General features: G+C 44.4%; 1 long non-coding RNA gene across 1 annotated transcript; it reads left to right on the plus strand.

Annotated features, from left to right (window-relative positions):
• The first annotated feature begins 3,203 nt into the window (after nt 1–3,203).
• Nucleotides 3,204–15,175, plus strand: LOC128315926 (uncharacterized). The gene is made up of 2 exons (XR_008299135.1): nt 3,204–9,172; nt 12,609–15,175. It is a non-coding gene; the product is annotated as an uncharacterized LOC128315926 (long non-coding RNA).
• The last annotated feature ends 2,526 nt before the right edge of the window (nt 15,176–17,701 follow it).

A 17,701-nucleotide genomic window follows, 5' to 3' on the forward strand; every position in this document is an offset into this window, starting at 1 on the left:
ACGAGTCGCTTAGAATAAATAAGGCCAGATGGGACTGATTTGGGAATGAGGAGATGAAGGCTGCCAGGGCCACTGGGGAGGAGGATGAAGGAAGAGGGAAGTGTGCTGAAGGGAAGTTCAGGGGGTGTCACTGCACCATGAGGCCATTCTGCCTGGCCGTTCTCTCTCTGCAGGTACAGAAGTTCCCCAACACGAAAGCTGGTCGGGGCATTGGGAAGGATGAGCACTCTGGTCCCAGGCACTTACAGGGAGAAGGGTGAAAGCAGGAGGGGGAAGAACACCCCTTGGGAAAGGGGAGATAGTGGAGGATGGAGTGGTCTGGGAGGGTGGATGGAGGGGCCCTGCTGCAGAGACAGGACTTTAGGCAGATGTCCAGGACAGATGGGGCCCACAGCAGGGGCCTTCCTGCTACGGAGGAGGTGCAGTTTTGAATGGGCAGGAGAGGACAGTATCCCAGGTCCAGCAACTGAAGTGTCTCCTCTTGGAACGCAGAAGGGGCTCAGGACAGTCAGGTCAGCCTTAGGTTGGAATAAGGCGGGTCCTTTCACCCTTGGCCCTCAGCTGCATTGGGAGGTTGGGTCAGAGCCTGAATGCCCTGGGGGAAGGTGGACCCTCCCAACTGTGGTCAGATTCCTCCAGAAACCCAGGGCCCTGGACTCTGGCACACCTGAAGGGACTGTGAGAGTCAGGAGGCACCCTTTCTCAGGGTCTGCAAAGACAGCTTTGAACAGGAAAACATCTTAGCTCCACTCTCTCATACAGAGAGTGCCTGCAAAGAGATGGGAATACAGATGACAATAAGGCACATGCTAAAGGCCTTGGGCTCCTGGGTTAGATAATGATGGGAAAGCAGAAAGAGGGCTACCAACTATTGTTCGCAGAGCACTGACTGCTTGACAGGCACCATGATGTATAGTAAAATCCTTACAAGTATCGTCATCACTCATTTAAAGGTGAAAAATCCGAGGACCTCTGTGTTTCGATAGCTTGCCCAAGGTTTCATACCTAGCAAGTGGGTGAGCTTAGATGAAAACTCATCTCGTCTGATTTCAAAGCTCAAGTCTTAACAACCTCTTAGACTCTCCCAAGTTGTTCTGAATACTTTGGTAGCCTTCATTTGGAATCTGGCCTTACACTCACCAATGAATGGGGAAGCAAACCAAAGATTGAACAAATAAAATATGACAGGGCAATCTGTGCCCAGTTCACTTCTATACTTGCTTTTCTTGCGCGCATGCACACACACACACACACACACACACACACACACACGTGTTAGGTGGGTTGGCTGGTCCCTCCCTTGGGAAGTTAGTTACATCCAGGTTCCTCGGCCCTCCAAACATGGTCAGAATTGGGGCACCTGGGTGGCTTAGTCGATTAAGTGTCTGACTTCGGCCCAGGTCATGATCTCACAGTTTGTGAATTCGAGCCCCGCGTCAGGTTCTGTGCTGACAGATCGGAGCCTGTTTCGGATTCTGTGTCTCCCTCTCTCTCTGCTCCTCCCCTGCTGGAGCTCTGTCTCTCTATCTATCTCTCAAAAATAAACAAACGTTTAAAAAAATTAAAAAAAAAAAACAACCATGGTCAGAATGCCCACTAACCTTTGATATACCAGCTTCCTGCACCCTGCCCTAAGCCTCTTCTCCTTTGTTAGAACCCCACAGTGGCAAAGGCCTTCAAGTATTAGGAAAGGTTCCCCCAGATAGTAGACAGTCCTTTGATCAGATTGTCAAAGGGCTTAGTTTGTTCTTCCTGGATCCCACAGTCTCTTCATGTCTCTGATCCTCTTTAAACTGAAAAGATCTTTTAAAATATATATGCATGGTAGAAAATACAGTTAATAAAAAGGACAATAGAAAACATCTCATTGCTCACAAATAACCACTGGCTCATCTCTCTCTCTTTACCCCAGGAAAAAATAAGTGTAAGAAACAGCTTAATTGTTCAGGGAGCAGGGGTGGTTACGAAGTCATTACAGTTTTCGGGCACTTAGATGGCTCAGTCGGTTAAGCATCTGACTTTGGCTCAGGTCATGATCTCACATTTTGAATTAGAGCCCTACATCAGGCTGTGTGCTGACAGCATAGAGCCTGGAGCCTGTTTCAGATTCTGTCTCCCTCCCTCCCTCTCTCTTTCTCTCTCTGCCCCTCCATTGCTTGTATTCTCTGTCAAAAATAAATAAAACTTAAAAAAAAGTTATTACAGTTTGAATTGTTCAACAGTCTATTGAATTGCTCAAAAGTCTCAACTATCCTTTGTTACTGTATTTCACATACAATTAAAGCTGTCATCAATGAGTAAACGCTCAAGAAATAGTGTTTTTAAAAAATGATATGTATGAAACACAGGAGTTTAATAAACCACAAAACAACAATATAAGCGGTGAGTATTGCCATCCGTGAGCACAAGCCCTTTGAACCTTAAGGAAGAATGAGGTAACAGATATACGGTGAGACCTGGGAGAAGGCGATAAAAGGACAGCATAGAAAGTGCCAGAAAGACCCGAGGGGCCAGAAATACGGGAGTGAGAGGAGATCAGATGCCTCCAATGCTTCCAGACAAGAAGGACACAGCAAGGTTGCTGGGAGGATGGCCTCTTTATCCTCAGGGGAGGCCAGAGGTGTGGCTGGAAACCGGAGGCATAGTAGGAGAGCCTCTGAGCCTAAAGGAGAGGCAAAGGGCGGGATCACTCCATTTCCAGGGTGTAATGAGAGGTGGGAAACGGGTGCCTGCTCCGCCCTCATGATCCAGAAAAGTATTTGAGTATCCAACCAATTCGGACGAAGGAAACGGGGCTAGAAGGGCCAGAGAAGGAGGAGAGGGCCATAGCAGGGGGCGCGTCCCTGGGTCCAGTTCAGAGCGAACCTCCGAGCATCCAGCGGGCCCACGTGAGGCCGGCCCCTGTGGCCTCGGGGGAAACGGGGAGGAAGCCGCCGCTGACCGACCCGGCAGCTGGGACAGAGCCCAGGACTGGCACCAGCGAGCTTCCACGCTGCACCCCCAACGTCTGCAGCCCAGCCAACCCGCAGGGAGGTGAGGTCTGTGCGCTGAAGGCGGGACACACTAGCGCACGGGGGCGGGGCTGCTGAGGGGCGTGGCCGCTCGCGCCAGCGGCACACCAGCTCTGCCATTGGCCAGGCTCCTGCGAGGAAGCCCCAGAAACCCCGTCCTCACTGGCTAGTCCCTGCCCCAGTCACCCTGGAGACCCCAGCGCCCTGAGGCCCCCTGGCTGCCGTTGGAAGGCGTTGGCCACTCTCCTCCTGGCTTCCTGCCGTTAGGTTGGGTTCGCTGCTTGAGGATCACGTGTTGCTCCTGCAGGCCCACGGGGAGGCTCAGCGGAGTTGCAGAGCCCCAAACCTGAACTGTTGCCAAGACCTTGAACCATATATTCTTGTGGTGACAGTGGCCTTAGGGGAAAAAATTCTCTCTCCGGGTTGACTAGGTCAGAGCGGCGCAAGCCTTCTTAAATAATGCAACTGACCTATGTGGTGGCCTTTGGAGGGACCACGGGTAACTTTCAAACCCTGTCATGGGAAGGGGGTGGATTACAGAATGGATGTTAAATTGGGTGACATTTGTAGTTACACCCATAAATACTGAGTTCGAGCTGCCAACTAGGCAGATAACTTCTCTTTAGGTCAGGCTGAGGATTTTTAGCCAGCTTCTCTGCAAGAGGGAAGCAGACATGTTTCCTGCTCTTTTGAGTGATGTCTGTGAGACACTAGTAGTCGTTTTAGTAAAGCCTGCAGCCAAGTCACCGACTCAGCCTCTCCACCCAGCTCACAGATTCCTGTCACCACCAGAGAAGCCTAGGGGTTACTACCATCCAGGATATAACCTGTTTTCCTTCTGTTCCTTTCTTTTCCCTATCAAAACCCTCTCATTCATCTCTTATGGTAAAACCACGTACCCCTCACTGCCCACCGCTTCTCACTAGACAGGGGGAAAACTAACAAAATTACTTTTAAATCATTTTGATGTCATTGGAGAAGTCACTTAACAGTTAGGTGTGCTGTTAGGTCCAAGGGATTAAACAAAGGATTATTGCCCTAAGTGAGTTCCCTCCCTAATGCAGACATTCTGACTGGTAAGGTTAAGTAGGGTGTGTGAGCTGCATAGGGCTCCAATATTTGTCTGTTAATGCGGCAAATATTTTTGGTGGTCCTGATTTGGAACCCTGAGATATTAGGTTGAATCTAGATGTGGGCTCCCCAGAGTTGCTGGGCATTGTGGGATTGGAGGGGGGGGGGGGTTGTTTCTTGAAGCCAGAACCTCTGTAATGAAATAGATACCAACTGGAGTAGTAAGAAAGGTGGGGGAACTCTTAAACCCTGCTTTAAAATAGGCTAAACCTATATGTGAATGTTCACATTCATAGTAGTGGTAACTAGAGAAGACTTAACGCAGTCCTCAGCGACCCAGAGGAAAAGAGGTCATGACATCATTGGATAGTCACTTCTGATCTCAGGGACACATGTGGACTCAGAAGAAAATCACTTCTTCCTTTCTCCTCAATTAGCACCCTGTCTCTGTGAGGGGCCTGGAAAATAGAGATGATATTGAAGGTAACTAAAAAGCAGTCCAGATGTAATTTTAAGAGCTGTTAAGAATTTGGGATCCAATCTTGAGACTGAATACCCTTCGGTATGCAAGGTCTGGAGAGGGGTATCAGAGTTGCTGGAGTCCTGGGTGGAGGGTGTTATGTGATATTGTTAGGCAGGTAGTCACTGTAAATGGCATCTCCATGGTCTGCTTAGATGTTCTTCCTAATCGGAAGGATACTGGATGTATGATCAGTTGTACGTCCATGTTCTAAAATGGAAAAGTCTTGTTTGGTGATTTGCTTCTTTTGTCTCTTAGCTCTCCCCTCTGTGTAATCATCACTGAAGTGCCTAAAGTTAGCATGAGCTGTTTGTTCCACACTGAAAACCTGCCATCTGTGGTGCTGGGCTGGGTGGTCAAGAGTGCTGGATTCTGGTGGGAACCTGCAGTTGAATTCCTAAGTATCCTAAGTTCTGTCCCTTCCTCCAACTGTGAGATCATCTGATGAGGCCAAAAGCCTCTGAAACCCAAATTAGAGCTGGCAAGAGGGAGCTTGCTGAGGTATCAGCCCTGCCAGAGACGGGAAAATGGGGCAGGGACTTGAAGCACTGGTGGTGGGGTGGAGCAAGGTTTCTTCCCCAGTTTCTGGGTGCTGGTTGGGGCCTTTGCTGTCTCTTGAAAAGAGGACCCGGTGCTGCCTCTTTGGAGCAGAGTGCTGAAAGACAAAAGGCCGGTTGTTCCCATGTCACGTGAGGATGCACACTGTTGAAAGTGTCAGTTCCTCTGTTGATGGTAACTGGAAGAACTTTTGGGGTGACTTTGAAGGAGCCAGAGAATAGGTTAGAAAACACAGGAAGAGAAATTTCTCATCCCTCGGCATAAGGCAAGAGGGAAAGGGAATTAACTACTTCTATTTACTGGACCTATGGGCCTTGCCTTTTTGGATAGCACATGATACTCTTCTTCTTAGCTTTCTACTTAGGCAGAAACTCTGTGAAAGATAAGTTAACATTGAGGAAAGGGCACAAACTTAGAAGAAAGAAGGCTGTGGCAGAAGCAAGAAAACCAGAAGCAAAACCTCCTTCCCTCTGTGTGTGTTTCCTTCTTTCTTCCCTCCTTTCCTTCCTAAAAACACGGGAGTGTCTACTGCATGCCAAGTTCTAGCTAGGTACTGAGGATAAACGATGAGCAAGACTCATTCCTGGCTCCAGAAGAGCTCATATGTAGTGGGGAGATAATGTCATGGCTGACTGTAGGGCGTGGGGGTGAGAAGTGGCTTTCTGAGGACTGCCTTTTCTGTGTATGTAAGGAGGGGGCTAAGAAAACAAGAGACCCCTAGAGTGGGTTCTGAAGTTACCTTTGTAATTGCTACAGGGCTGAGGGTGGAGGACCAGGCGACACACATATACAGAGGATTCATACTGTCCTTGTGGCTTCTTTTTGGATGGTAGCTGGGGTGGTGGTAAGAGGGACTGAATGGGAGTCTGAAGTGAATCAGGGATACCATGCTTCCTGTGTCCCCCGTGCCACACTCAGAGGCACAGTGGCAGGGGTAATGTTATCAGCTCTCCCCTCGCTGAAGTAACTGTGTGCTGCTGTGAGTTGTCCGGCTGCAATTCACCTTGAGTCCTTCCTTGGTCATCATGCTATGTGCACAAGGGAGAGCAAGGAAGTTGAGAGATCTGAAAAATACGAAACGAGGAAGAAAGAAGAAACACCCTTGTCCCAAAATAACAGCGGCAAACCTGAAGAAAAACATTTTGGTGTCCTGTTTTTAGGTCCCGGATGTCCAGGAAGCCCAAGGACCAGAGAGAAAATAATGCTCTGATTGGAGAATCTTCGACTGACGTTTAAGGGCAGGTTAAGGGCCTCTGCTGAGGCTGGGGGAGAAACGAACAAAAAGCTCCTAGGTTTTCACCCTTTGATGAGAGAACCTCTGTGGGGGGAAGTGCTTTTGTGCAGGGATTTAAAAACTTCCATATTCTTAACAGGTGCAAGGTACAGAGAGTTCCCAGAATGTAGGTCTCCTGAGGGAGTCGTGTTTGTTGTAAATCTAGGTTTGCTTTGCAAATCAGGCATTGAAGAGTAGCTGTAAGTTTCCAGAGTTTGGGGATGTCACCAGATTGGTAGGTCCTAACTGGACCTGGGAGACCTTTCCTACATGGTTTATTTTGAAAGTATTCACTGCTGTTAAAGCTAATTGGAGGAGGGACTTAAGGTTGCCTGGCCACAGCCTGAAAGAACCTGGAATTAAGGCAGTATCTGGATAGATACTCCAACCCATAGACACAAAGCCAGGTGAAGGGCATTGACTCTTAGTGCTGTCATTTGGCCAGATGTTTTGAAGAGTGTTTGGGGTACTAAGGTCCAGTAATGACGGCCAGTGCTTTAAGTTGGGTAGATATCTTTACTAAACCACAGTGCCATATTTTTCTCAGTTGACATGGGCCATTGAAAGCTTTCACAAGATTGCCACAGTCCTTGGACAGCATTTGATTGCCACTGATCTAGCTCAGCTCTACAGCCTTACCAACAAGGGCAAGTCAATAGCTTTCCCATCTTTGCTTCTTTGAGCAGATGGCCAAGAAAGGAGTTCTGCATCATCAGGAATATGGCCTGAAACTTTGCGGAGGTTCTGAAATTTCTAGCTTACGGATTGCTTAGGGGTTCTCACCCTGCTTCCCCCATAGGAGGTATTTCTCTATGGCTATTGAGCAAATTTCCCAGCGTCTTAATCTTTTATAAAGTTTGGAAGTTTGTTTTCTGGCTCTCATATTTCCCTTTTGGTGTGTGTATTGCGTTTTCTCAGATGATTTTGGCTCTTCTTCCAACTGACTTTCAGCTGTTCTTTGGGAAAAAGGCCAGACAATTGACTACATTGAAAAAAACAAACAAAACTAAACAAAACCCCCAAAACCTGTGTGTTTTACCACTTCTGGCATCTGGGTTTGTTTTGTTTTCCTTTAAATGGTGGTTAGTTTCTGTACCCAAAGGCCTGTACTTCTAATGGCATACTTTATGGTATCCTTGCCTGGGAATAATGCGCGATGGGCTACAATCTGTAGTCTCTCATGGTCCCCTCATGCTTGTTTACTTTTTAAAAACCCTTGTTGAGGGGCCCCTGGGTGGCTGAGTCGGTTAAGCATCCGACTTCAGGTCATGATCTCACTGTTCATGGATTCAAGCCCCACGTCGGGCTCTGTGCCGACAGCTTGGAGCCTGGAGCCTGCTTCGGATTCTGTGTCTCCCTCTCTCTCTGCCCCTCCCCTTCTCACACACACACACTCTCTCTCTCTCTCTCAAAAATAAATAAAACATTTACAAAAATTAAAAAATAAAAACCTTGTTGAAACCGCTTGCCATTGAATTCCCCTTGGGTAGCCAGGAAGGACCCCAATTTCAAAACTGAAAATATTAGATGTGAAGATGTTTTGAACAAGGAACAAAAAGCCTGTATTTTAGTGCCGGCACTGCCATTATTATCCATGTGAACTCTGGCAAATCTCCAGATTTCTTTGGGTTGCGGTTTCCTCATAGGTAAAATTGGGATATTAATACCTACCTCACAGGGTTGTCATGAGGATTAAATGTGCTCTGTAAACTGTTGTGCTATACAAATATTTGCGAATTTTTGTTATGATTTAAGAGCCATTTGAAAGTATTCCATGACCACATAGCAGACATGCTAATATTTGTACTATCTGATCAAGGGTTTTCATGGTCATATACTGCATATTTAAATTGCTGGAACAAAATTTTATGTTTCTGTATAAATGTTTTTGTGTGGAGAGGTCCCATAGTTTTCACTGGTTTTCTAAAGGGGGTCCATTATCCCAAAAAAGTAAAAGACAGTGCTTTAGAATTGAAAAGTGGAATTCAGGAATGGAAATAAGTGTATTGCTTCCATAACCCTCCACTTAACACATCTGCAGTAGAAGTTGCAATGCTTTTTGGATAGCGAAATTGCTAATGTGGCCTGGTGACTGACTGTACAGAACATTTGAAATTGGGACAGAAAATCTTGGCCATATGGTCATGGTAGCCATTAGGTTATCCAATTGCCTGCCGTGTGAAGGTGGAGGTAAAACGAACTATTAGCTATGTGGCCCTGAGAAAGTCACCTTACCTAGTGGAGTCTGCTACCTCATTTGTAAAGTGAAGGATTTGACTTAAAGATTTCCAAAGTTCCTAGTTTGAATTCCCTAGGGAAGTGAGATCAAAGCTGGACTTGGATGGAGCCCTTTGCGGCAGAAATGAATGAGGCTTTGTGTAAGAGGAGAAAGGAGGAGTGTCAGGGAGACGAGGAGGGGCAGAGCATGCAAGGAGCCCCATTCTTGATAAAGCTGGGAAGCAAGCCTGCTGAAGGGAAGAGCCAGAGTAAGGGGGGCAGAAAGAGAGCTGGTGGGCTACTCCTGAAGATCCAAGACTCTGGTGGACCAGAGACTCAACCTCCACATTTCACCCTGGGTCTGACTTGCCAGAACACAGGTGATCCTCAGTGAGCAAATCCTCTGCACTCACAGAACTTGAAGTTCTCTCAGGAGCAAATGCCTGGAGTCTTCCCTCTTCCCACATCAGGTGGTTTGGCTACTTCAGGAAAATGCTGCCCTCCAAATGCCTCAAGGCACAAGTAAGTCCTAGGGGTAGAATTAAGAGGATTGGAGGATTAAGAGAACCGCATATCTGTACTGTAGGGTGTACTGGAATCCTCACCCCCACAAGACGAATTTTAGGGGAAAGATCCTTATTTTTCTAAATCACTATGATACATTATTGTTAACTATAAGCTAGTCCATAGCTTATATTAGGTTCACAATTTGTGGGTGTTGTGTGTGTGTGTGTGTGTGTGTGTGTGTGTGTGTATAGCATGTTGGCATGTTTTAAAAAGTAGGTTGAGGCTATCTTGTGTGTAGATTGACTAGCTCATCATATGGTAGGTTTATACTGAAGTGCCAGAGAAACTACCAGATTGTTCTCCAAAGTGGTGGTACCATTTTACATTCCTACTACCAGTGTATGAGCGTTATCCTCACCTACACTTGAGATAGTCTTTTAAATTTTATCTATCATAGGTTTAGAGATATCTCATTGTGCATTAAATTTGCAATTCCCTAATGACTAGTGATGTTGAGCATCTTTTCTTGTGTTTATTTACCATTCACATATTTTCTTTGGTGAAGTGTCTGCAAGTCTGTTCTCCTCTCCATCTTTTATTTTTGTTATTTTTTTAAGTTTATTTATTTAGTTTAAGGTTTATTTATTTACTTTGAGAGAGTATTCTCATACTCTCATGAAAATGGGGGAGGGGCAGAAAGAGAGGGAGAGAGAGAATCCCAAGCAGGCTCCCCACTGACTGCGTGGGGCTCAATCTTATGAACTGTGAGATCATGACCTCAGCTGAAATCGAGTTGGGTGCTTAATCTACTGGGCCACCCAGGCACCTCCATCCTCTATTATTTTTAAGAGTTCTTTTTGTATGTTAGATATAAGTCCTTTATTAAATACATCATATGCAAATATGTTCTCCCAGTATGTGACTTGTCCTTTCATTTAATAGTGTCTTTTAAAAGAGCAAAATTTACTTTCTTTCTTGAAAATAAATAAACTTTAATAAAGATGGGGGAGCCTGGGTGGCTCAGTCAGTTAAGCATCTGATTCTTGATTTCAGATCAGGTCACGATCTCATGGTTCATGAGTTCAAGCCTCACATCCAGCTCTGAGCTAACAGTGCAGATTTCTTTCTCTTTCCTTCTCTCTCTACCCCTCCCCCCTTTCTCTCTCTCTCTCTTAAAAATAAACTTTAAAAATTGGCAAAATTCATAATTTTGATAAAGTACAGTCTATCAGTTTGTTCTTTTATGGATTGTGTTTTGGTGTAGTGTCCAAAAAATTGTTGTCTAACTCAGGGTCACAGAGGCTTTCTTCTGTTTTCATCTAGAAGTTTCATAGTTTTAGATTTTATATACAGTCCTATGATCCATTTTGAGTTAGGTTATAATTTGTATATGGTACTTCAAAGTATGGCTCAAAGATTTTGTTTGTTTTGCATATTATATCCAATTGTTCCAACACCATTTATTGAGAAGACTATTGTTTCTACACTGTTTTTCAACTTTGTCAAAGATCATTTTCCCACATAATGTGTAGTTTACTTCTGAACCTTCTATTGTCTTCCACTGATTAATTGTTGATTTAAAAAAAATTCAATGCTTATTTATTGAGAGACACCAAGGGGAGGTGAGGGGCAGAGGGAGGGAGGGGCAGAGAGAGAGGGAGACATAGAATCCGAGGCAGGCTCCAGGCTCTGAGCTGTCATCACAGAGCCCCACGCGGGGCTCGAACCCACAAACCCTGAGATCATGACCTGAGCCAAAGTTGGACGCTTAATCAACTGAGCCATCCAGGCGCCTCTAATGTCGATGTCACACTATTTTGATTACTGTAGCTTTATAGTAAGTCTTGAAATCACATAGTATTTATTAGTTGTCTGATTTCTTTTTTAAAGTTGTTTTGGCTATTATTCTAGGTCCTTTGCTTTTCCACCTGAATTTTAGAATATACTTGTCAAAAATGCTTGCTGGGATTTTTATTAGGATTATGTTGAATCTATCTATACCTTAACTTTAGGAGAATCGCCATTTTACTACTGAGTCTTCTGAATTATAAAACATGGAATAGCTCTCTATTTAGATTTTCTTTAATTTCTTTCAGCAGCATTTTGTGGTTTCAGTTACAGGTTTTACACATCATTTGTCAGATTTATCCTAAGTAGTTCATATTTTTTAGTGCTGGTAGTAATAGTACTTTTTAAAATTTCAATTTCTAATTGTTTGTTGCTCATATTTACACATACAACTGAGCTTTGCATATGGATCTTGTATTTTGCAAATTTGCTAAACTCACTTATTCTAATAGTTTTTTGAAGATGGCATCAGATTTTCTATAGAGGCAACCGTATCCTCTGTGAATGGACAGTTTTATTCCTTTTGTAATATGGATACTTTTCTTTTTCCTGCCTTATTTGACTAGTTAGAACCTCCAGTACATGCTTTGCAAGTTTATGTATAATCCTTTTTTTTTTTTTTACATTTATTTATTTTTGAGAGACAGAGAGAGACAGAGCACAAGTTGGGGAGGGACAGAGAGAGAATGAGACACAGAATCTGAAGCAGGCTCCAGGCTCTGAGCTGTCAGCACAGAGCCCGACGCAGGGCTCGAACTCACGGACTGTGAGATCGCGACCTGAGCCAAAGTCGGACGCTTAACCGATTGAGCCACTCAGGCACCCCCAATCTGTGTGTGGCAGGCCCTAAAATAAAATGTACATTTTTGGCCTGACAAAGAGTTTACGTGTATAGTATATCTTACAGGGACAACACAAGCTCAATAATATGAGTTCTAATTGTAATAGTTACAGATGTCTTCACGATAATTATGTGACTAGATAGTTAACATTTCCTTTCCCATTTAAATCCAGTCTGGCTTGGAGTTCTCACTTGAGGAAGTCAACAAGAGGTGTTCTGTGTTTGTCATTTCCCATGACTGTTTCCCCACCATGTGGGTGTCCCAGGCCTGACGGGGAGACCGGTTGGTGGGGAGGTGGGTGGGTCCCTGCTGGCTCAGGCTTCTCCCAGGCAGGCCTTTCTTCCCCTGGCACCCCTCACCTCGTGCTGGCCAGACCCTTGGTGCCCCTCTCAGTACAGACATGGGTCCCCAGCCCCCTGGGTGGCCCCCTGTGTGCCCTTCTCATTATGAAGGAGGAAAAAATACTTTTACAACCTATTTCCTCTCTGGAAATTCAAGGTGTTTTTCAGAAGTTTCCTTGTTCACGACAAGGGGATTTCAATCCTTAAGGAGCAACTTGATGGCTGTCGGCCAGTCTGGAGCAGCCTCAGGAAAGTGACTGAGCCCTATTTGAGCTGGCTCACTTTCATATTTCCCAGGAGAGGAAACAATTGTACATTTCTCTATTCAAGGACCAGAAGTGTAGAAGTGATCTCTGCATGCTGTGCTGGGGATAGGTGGCTCAATTCTTTTGAGGGTTTCTACTTTTTTTCCTGCTTTAGGTTCTGAAATTGCCCCCCCCCCCACGCCCCTTCCCTCTATTCCATTGGGTTGGGAAGCCATTGCTGACAGACGGATCGGACAAAGTACAATTTAGCCACTGTTACAGGTTCAGAAGATATGTTGAAGATCTAACCTCAGGTATCTCAGAATGTGAGTATATTTGGGAATAAGATCTTTGTAGATGTAAGGAGTTAAGATAGGGTCACACCAGAATAGGGTGGGCCCTTTATACAATAGAATTGGTGTCCTTATAAGAGGAGGAGAGACACAGAGACGCAGACACAGGAGAGAACGCCATGTGATGACGAGGCAGACATTGGTACGCTGTAGCTGCAGGACAAGGACCTCCAAGGACCAGAATTTAGGAAGTGGCAAGGAGGGAGTCTCCGTTGCAGGTTTCAGAGGGAGCATGGTGCTGCTGACACCTTCATGTTAGACTTCTAGCCTTCAAGGTCATAAGACTATAAAGTTCTGTTGTAAGCCCCCTGACTTGTGGTACTTTGCTACCCTAGGAAACTACAGTAGTCAATAGTAGGCAACAGCCCTAGGAAATAAATGTAGCTATTATCACAAAACCTTTAACTAGATTGCTCTGGTATTCTGTCTTGCAGTCATAATCTGCCCTGTAACTGCTTAGAGAGATCATCGATTCAGATCTTCTGGTGAAAAGTATTACTGTAGCTCTAGTAAATAGTCAACGTATGGACATGATTTAGGAGCTGAGAGGTCCATTTCTAGTTTAGTGAGGCTGAAGGAAAGCTAACAGAGTAGCCGGGGACCTGGGAAGTCACTGTCTGGATTTGGCTGGGGGCCAGGAGGGGCTTCCTTGTGGGACCCTATGTGGCTATTCTGTAGAGTTCATGGATTCTGAGAAGGAAGCCCAAGAAAGGAATTTGAAGATTACCTGGTATCATTGACTGTCCTGTGTCATGTGGAGAAAACAAAATCTGCCTTAAGCTCTTTACCCAAGGGCCAGCTGGTAAATAGTAGAGACAGGCCCGGAGTCCTAAGCATCCTCAGATGTGGGTCGGTGTTCGTGCCCCAGCTCTGGACTCCCTTGTAGGCCTGACAAAACATGGTGCAAAGTCATGAAGAAACTCTGAGAAAGCTCCACACTGACTTCTCAGAACTAGTAAGGGCCGCAGACTGGGCTTTGGGGACAGGTCCACCAATTTGTTGGAGCCTCAAGTAACTTCTGAAGGCAATGGTAACATCACAGACTTTAGGCTCACGTATCAGATAATAGCGTTTAGATCCTACCTCTGTGGTTACAGACCAAGTAATGTTAGGAGGCATTACTGAAACTCTCTCAGCGAGAATTTACCTCTAAAAGCTAGGTAATTGTAAGCCTGCAAGATTGATGAAGGGTCAGATAAGGGACTTTTTGCAAGGGCTTGGGCCAGAATAGGTGCCCACCAAAAGGAGATGTCTTTCTTCCTCATTTTGTTCCTTTCAAGTTCTCGTCTGGGTCTGAAAATTTTCACCTGATATAATAAAAATGAGTATAGCAACAAAATTCAGTTGCTACCTTTACTACTATGACTACTACCATAAAATAGGTAAGAGTTACTGAGTAGATGCCAGACAATGTCTCATAATGGCTTTACATGGATTATTAATCAGCATAACCCCAGGATATAGTTACAATTGTTAACCTCACTCTATAGATGACAAAACTGAGGCTTACATAAATTAAGAAACCTTCCCAGGCTCACAGAGCCAGATAGTGATGGAGGTGGACCCAGACAGGCCGTGACTAATAGGAAAAATCAAAATGAGCATCATTTAGTCTCCTGTATCCATCAGGAAATTAGAGGAGAGTCATGTTGCAAGGCAGGAGGACCAGAGGCTGTTTACATCTGATTCTTTACAGTTACCAAAGTCTGTCCATTTATTGCATTTGCTGAGTTATCGGCAGCCTTAAACGACTTGTGGCTTTCAAATAAGAGCCAGAAGGTGAAGTGTAGCCCAGATAAGATAACCCAGTAATTTGAGATAATATGTAAAATGTTAATGTTTTCAAGGATTAGTGGCTGCTGTACTCAGATCCATGACCAGACAGACAATATGGTTTATACATCTACATGATCGTGGAATCCAACTTGTAAGATCTCTACCTCAGGATTGTCCCCGCTATTTGAACACACTCAACGATAAGGAGCATACTATCTCTTAAGGAAGCGCTCCTTACCTTTAGGGAATGCTAACTAAAGATTCTGCCCATTGGTGGATGAAAAGCCTAAATATGAATAAGCAAAACTTTTAAAACATCAGAAGAAAATTAAGAAAAATATCTTTATGACCTAGGGGCAGGGAATTATTTCTTGAGCAAAATCACAAAGGAAAAAGTTGATATATCCGATTACATTCAATTTTTAAAACTCCCGGGGCACCTGGATGGCTCAGTCCGTTAAGCCTCTGACTCCTAATTTTGGCTCAGGTCATTGTCTCACAGTTCACAAGTTCGAGCCCCATGTCCGGCTCTGCACTGACAGCGTGGAGCTTGCTTGGGGTTTCTTTCTCCCTCTCTCTGTCCCTACCTGTTATCTCTCTCTCTCTCTCTCTCTCTCTCTCTCTCTCTCTCTCTCAAAAAATAAATAACCATTAAGATTTTTAAACTACTATTTCCCAAAGAGATCATAAAGTGTCCAACATGTATATATATGTATAAAAGAAGGAAACAACAAAATAAAAATATAAAAAATGAAAGACTTTTAAAAGAAGTTTAGGGAAGAAAACTGAATGGCTAATTAACATATGGAAATTTGCTCAATCTCAATTGTAAACAAGAGAAATACAAATTAAAACTTTGATTTTTAACTTGTTGTATTAGTTTGTTAGGGCTGCCATAACGAAGTACCATAGGCTAGGTGGCTTAAACAACAGAGATTTCTTTCTCTCTTTTTTTTTTAAATGTTTACTGATTTTTGAGAGAGAGAGAGAGATACAGAGTATGAGCAAGGGAGTGGGAGAGAGAGGGAAACACGGAATCTGAAGCAGCTCCAGGCTCTGAGCTGTCAGCACAGAGCCTGATGGGGGAGGGGGGCAGGGCTTGAACCCACAAACCCTGAGATCATGATCTGAGCTGAAGTCAGATGCTTAACCAACTGAGCCACCCAGGTGCCCTTTTTTCTCTTTTTTTAAACTACTGAATTCCAGTTAACATACAGTGCAATATTAGTTTCATGTGGACAATATGATGACAGAGCTTTATCTCTGCACAGTTCTGGAGGCTAGAAATCCAACCCCAGGTGGTGGCAGCATCGATTTTTTCCGAGGGTCTTTCTCCTGGGCTCGCAGATGACCGTCTTCTCCCTGTGTCTTCACATGGTCCTCCTCTGTGCATGCTTGTGTCCTAATCTCTACTTAGAAAGACACCAGTCCTATCAGATTAGGGAGCATCTTAATGACCTAATTTAACCACAAATACCTCTTTTTCTTTTTATTTTTTTTTAATGTTTGTTTATTTTTGAGAGAGACAGAGACAGAATGAGAGTGGGGGAGGGGCAGAGAGAGGGAGACACAGAATCCGAAGCAGGCTCCAGGCTCTGAGCTGTCAGCGCAGAGCCCGATATGGGGCCTGAAACCACAAGCTGTGAGATCACGACCTGAGCCGAAGTCGGGCGCTCAACCGACTGAGCCACCCAGGCACCCCAACCACAAATACCTCTTTAAAGACCCTACCTCCAGATCAGTCACATTCTGAAGCACTGAGATTTTGGACTTCACATACGAATTTTGGGGAGACACAGCTTACCCCACAACACTCACCATATTAGCAATATTTTAAAAGCTGATAATACAAAGGTAGTGAAGGATGTGGAACAACAGAAAATATTGTCTACTGCTGAAGAGAAATGAGATTTTGCATTAAAACCGAAGACGCAAATACCCTCTTACCAGCTATTCTATTCCTAGAGATGTACTCTCAAAAACCTGGACCCGGGTGACTGAGAAGACACGCATACAATTATACCAGCACAAGAAACCCTGGAAACAATCCAAACGTTCATCATCGGCCAGAGTAAAGTATGTTTACACAATCGGATTCTCTCTGGTGGTGAAATGAATGAGCGAGAGCTATACATGTATATGTAAATGAGTCTTGCAAACAGAAGACGATAGACAATGTAGAATAAAGATATGCAACCTGCAGAAGAATATTTCTAATCTTCTCATTTTTATAAAGTTCAAAAACAGAAAATAAACAATGATTTTTAGGGATATATACATATGGCATAAAACTAATATTTAGAAAGAGAGAACAATGAGCCCCAAATTTGGGATAATACTTAGCTCTGAGGCAGGAAAGAGATAAGAAGGTGGTCGAGAAGGATTATAGGGGGCTTCAACTATTTTGAAAATAGCTTATTAAGCTCGCTGGTGGATAAACAAGTGTTCACTATATTATGGTTGGGTTTTTTTTTTTTTTTACATGAAGTAAATGTCACACAATTAAAAAAAAAACCTAGAAAACCTACAAAAATTGAAGCAAATGTGAATGGGGTCTAGATATTGTGGACAGTGAAACAAAAATAAGTCTTTAACGGGAACTTTGTTTTTGGTCAACCTTCTAGTAGTTAGTGATGGAAAGGAGAATGGAATACTTGAAACTTTGCTTACTGCTCATAGAGAAAAGGCAAGTAAGTCAGTGACCAACTAGAATGAAGCAGTTGGTTGGGGATCAAGACCAGAGGGGTGCTTGGGTGGCTCAGTCGGTTGAGCATCTGACTTTGGCTCAGGTCATGATCTCATGATCTGTGAGTTCGAGCCCCATGTCGGGCTCTGTGTTGACAGCTCAGAACCTGGAGCCTGCTTCGGATTCTGTGTCTCATTCTCTCTCTGCCCCTCCCCCGCTCACACTCTGTCTGTCTGTCTCTCTCTCTCTCAAAAATAAACATTTTTAAAAAGAAAGGCCAGAACAGTTTGGGGGCACCTGGCTGGTCAGTTGGTGGACCATGCCACGCTTGATCTTGGGGTTGTATGATGGGGAGAATACTTTAAATTTTTTTTTTAACGTTTATTTTTGAGACAGGGAGAGACAGAGCATGAACAGGGGACAGTCAGAGAGAGAGGGAGACACAGAAACTGA

The sequence above is a fragment of the Acinonyx jubatus genome, chromosome B3 (assembly GCF_027475565.1).
Source record: "Acinonyx jubatus isolate Ajub_Pintada_27869175 chromosome B3, VMU_Ajub_asm_v1.0, whole genome shotgun sequence".
In the NCBI taxonomy this organism is placed as follows: domain Eukaryota; kingdom Metazoa; phylum Chordata; class Mammalia; order Carnivora; family Felidae; genus Acinonyx; species Acinonyx jubatus.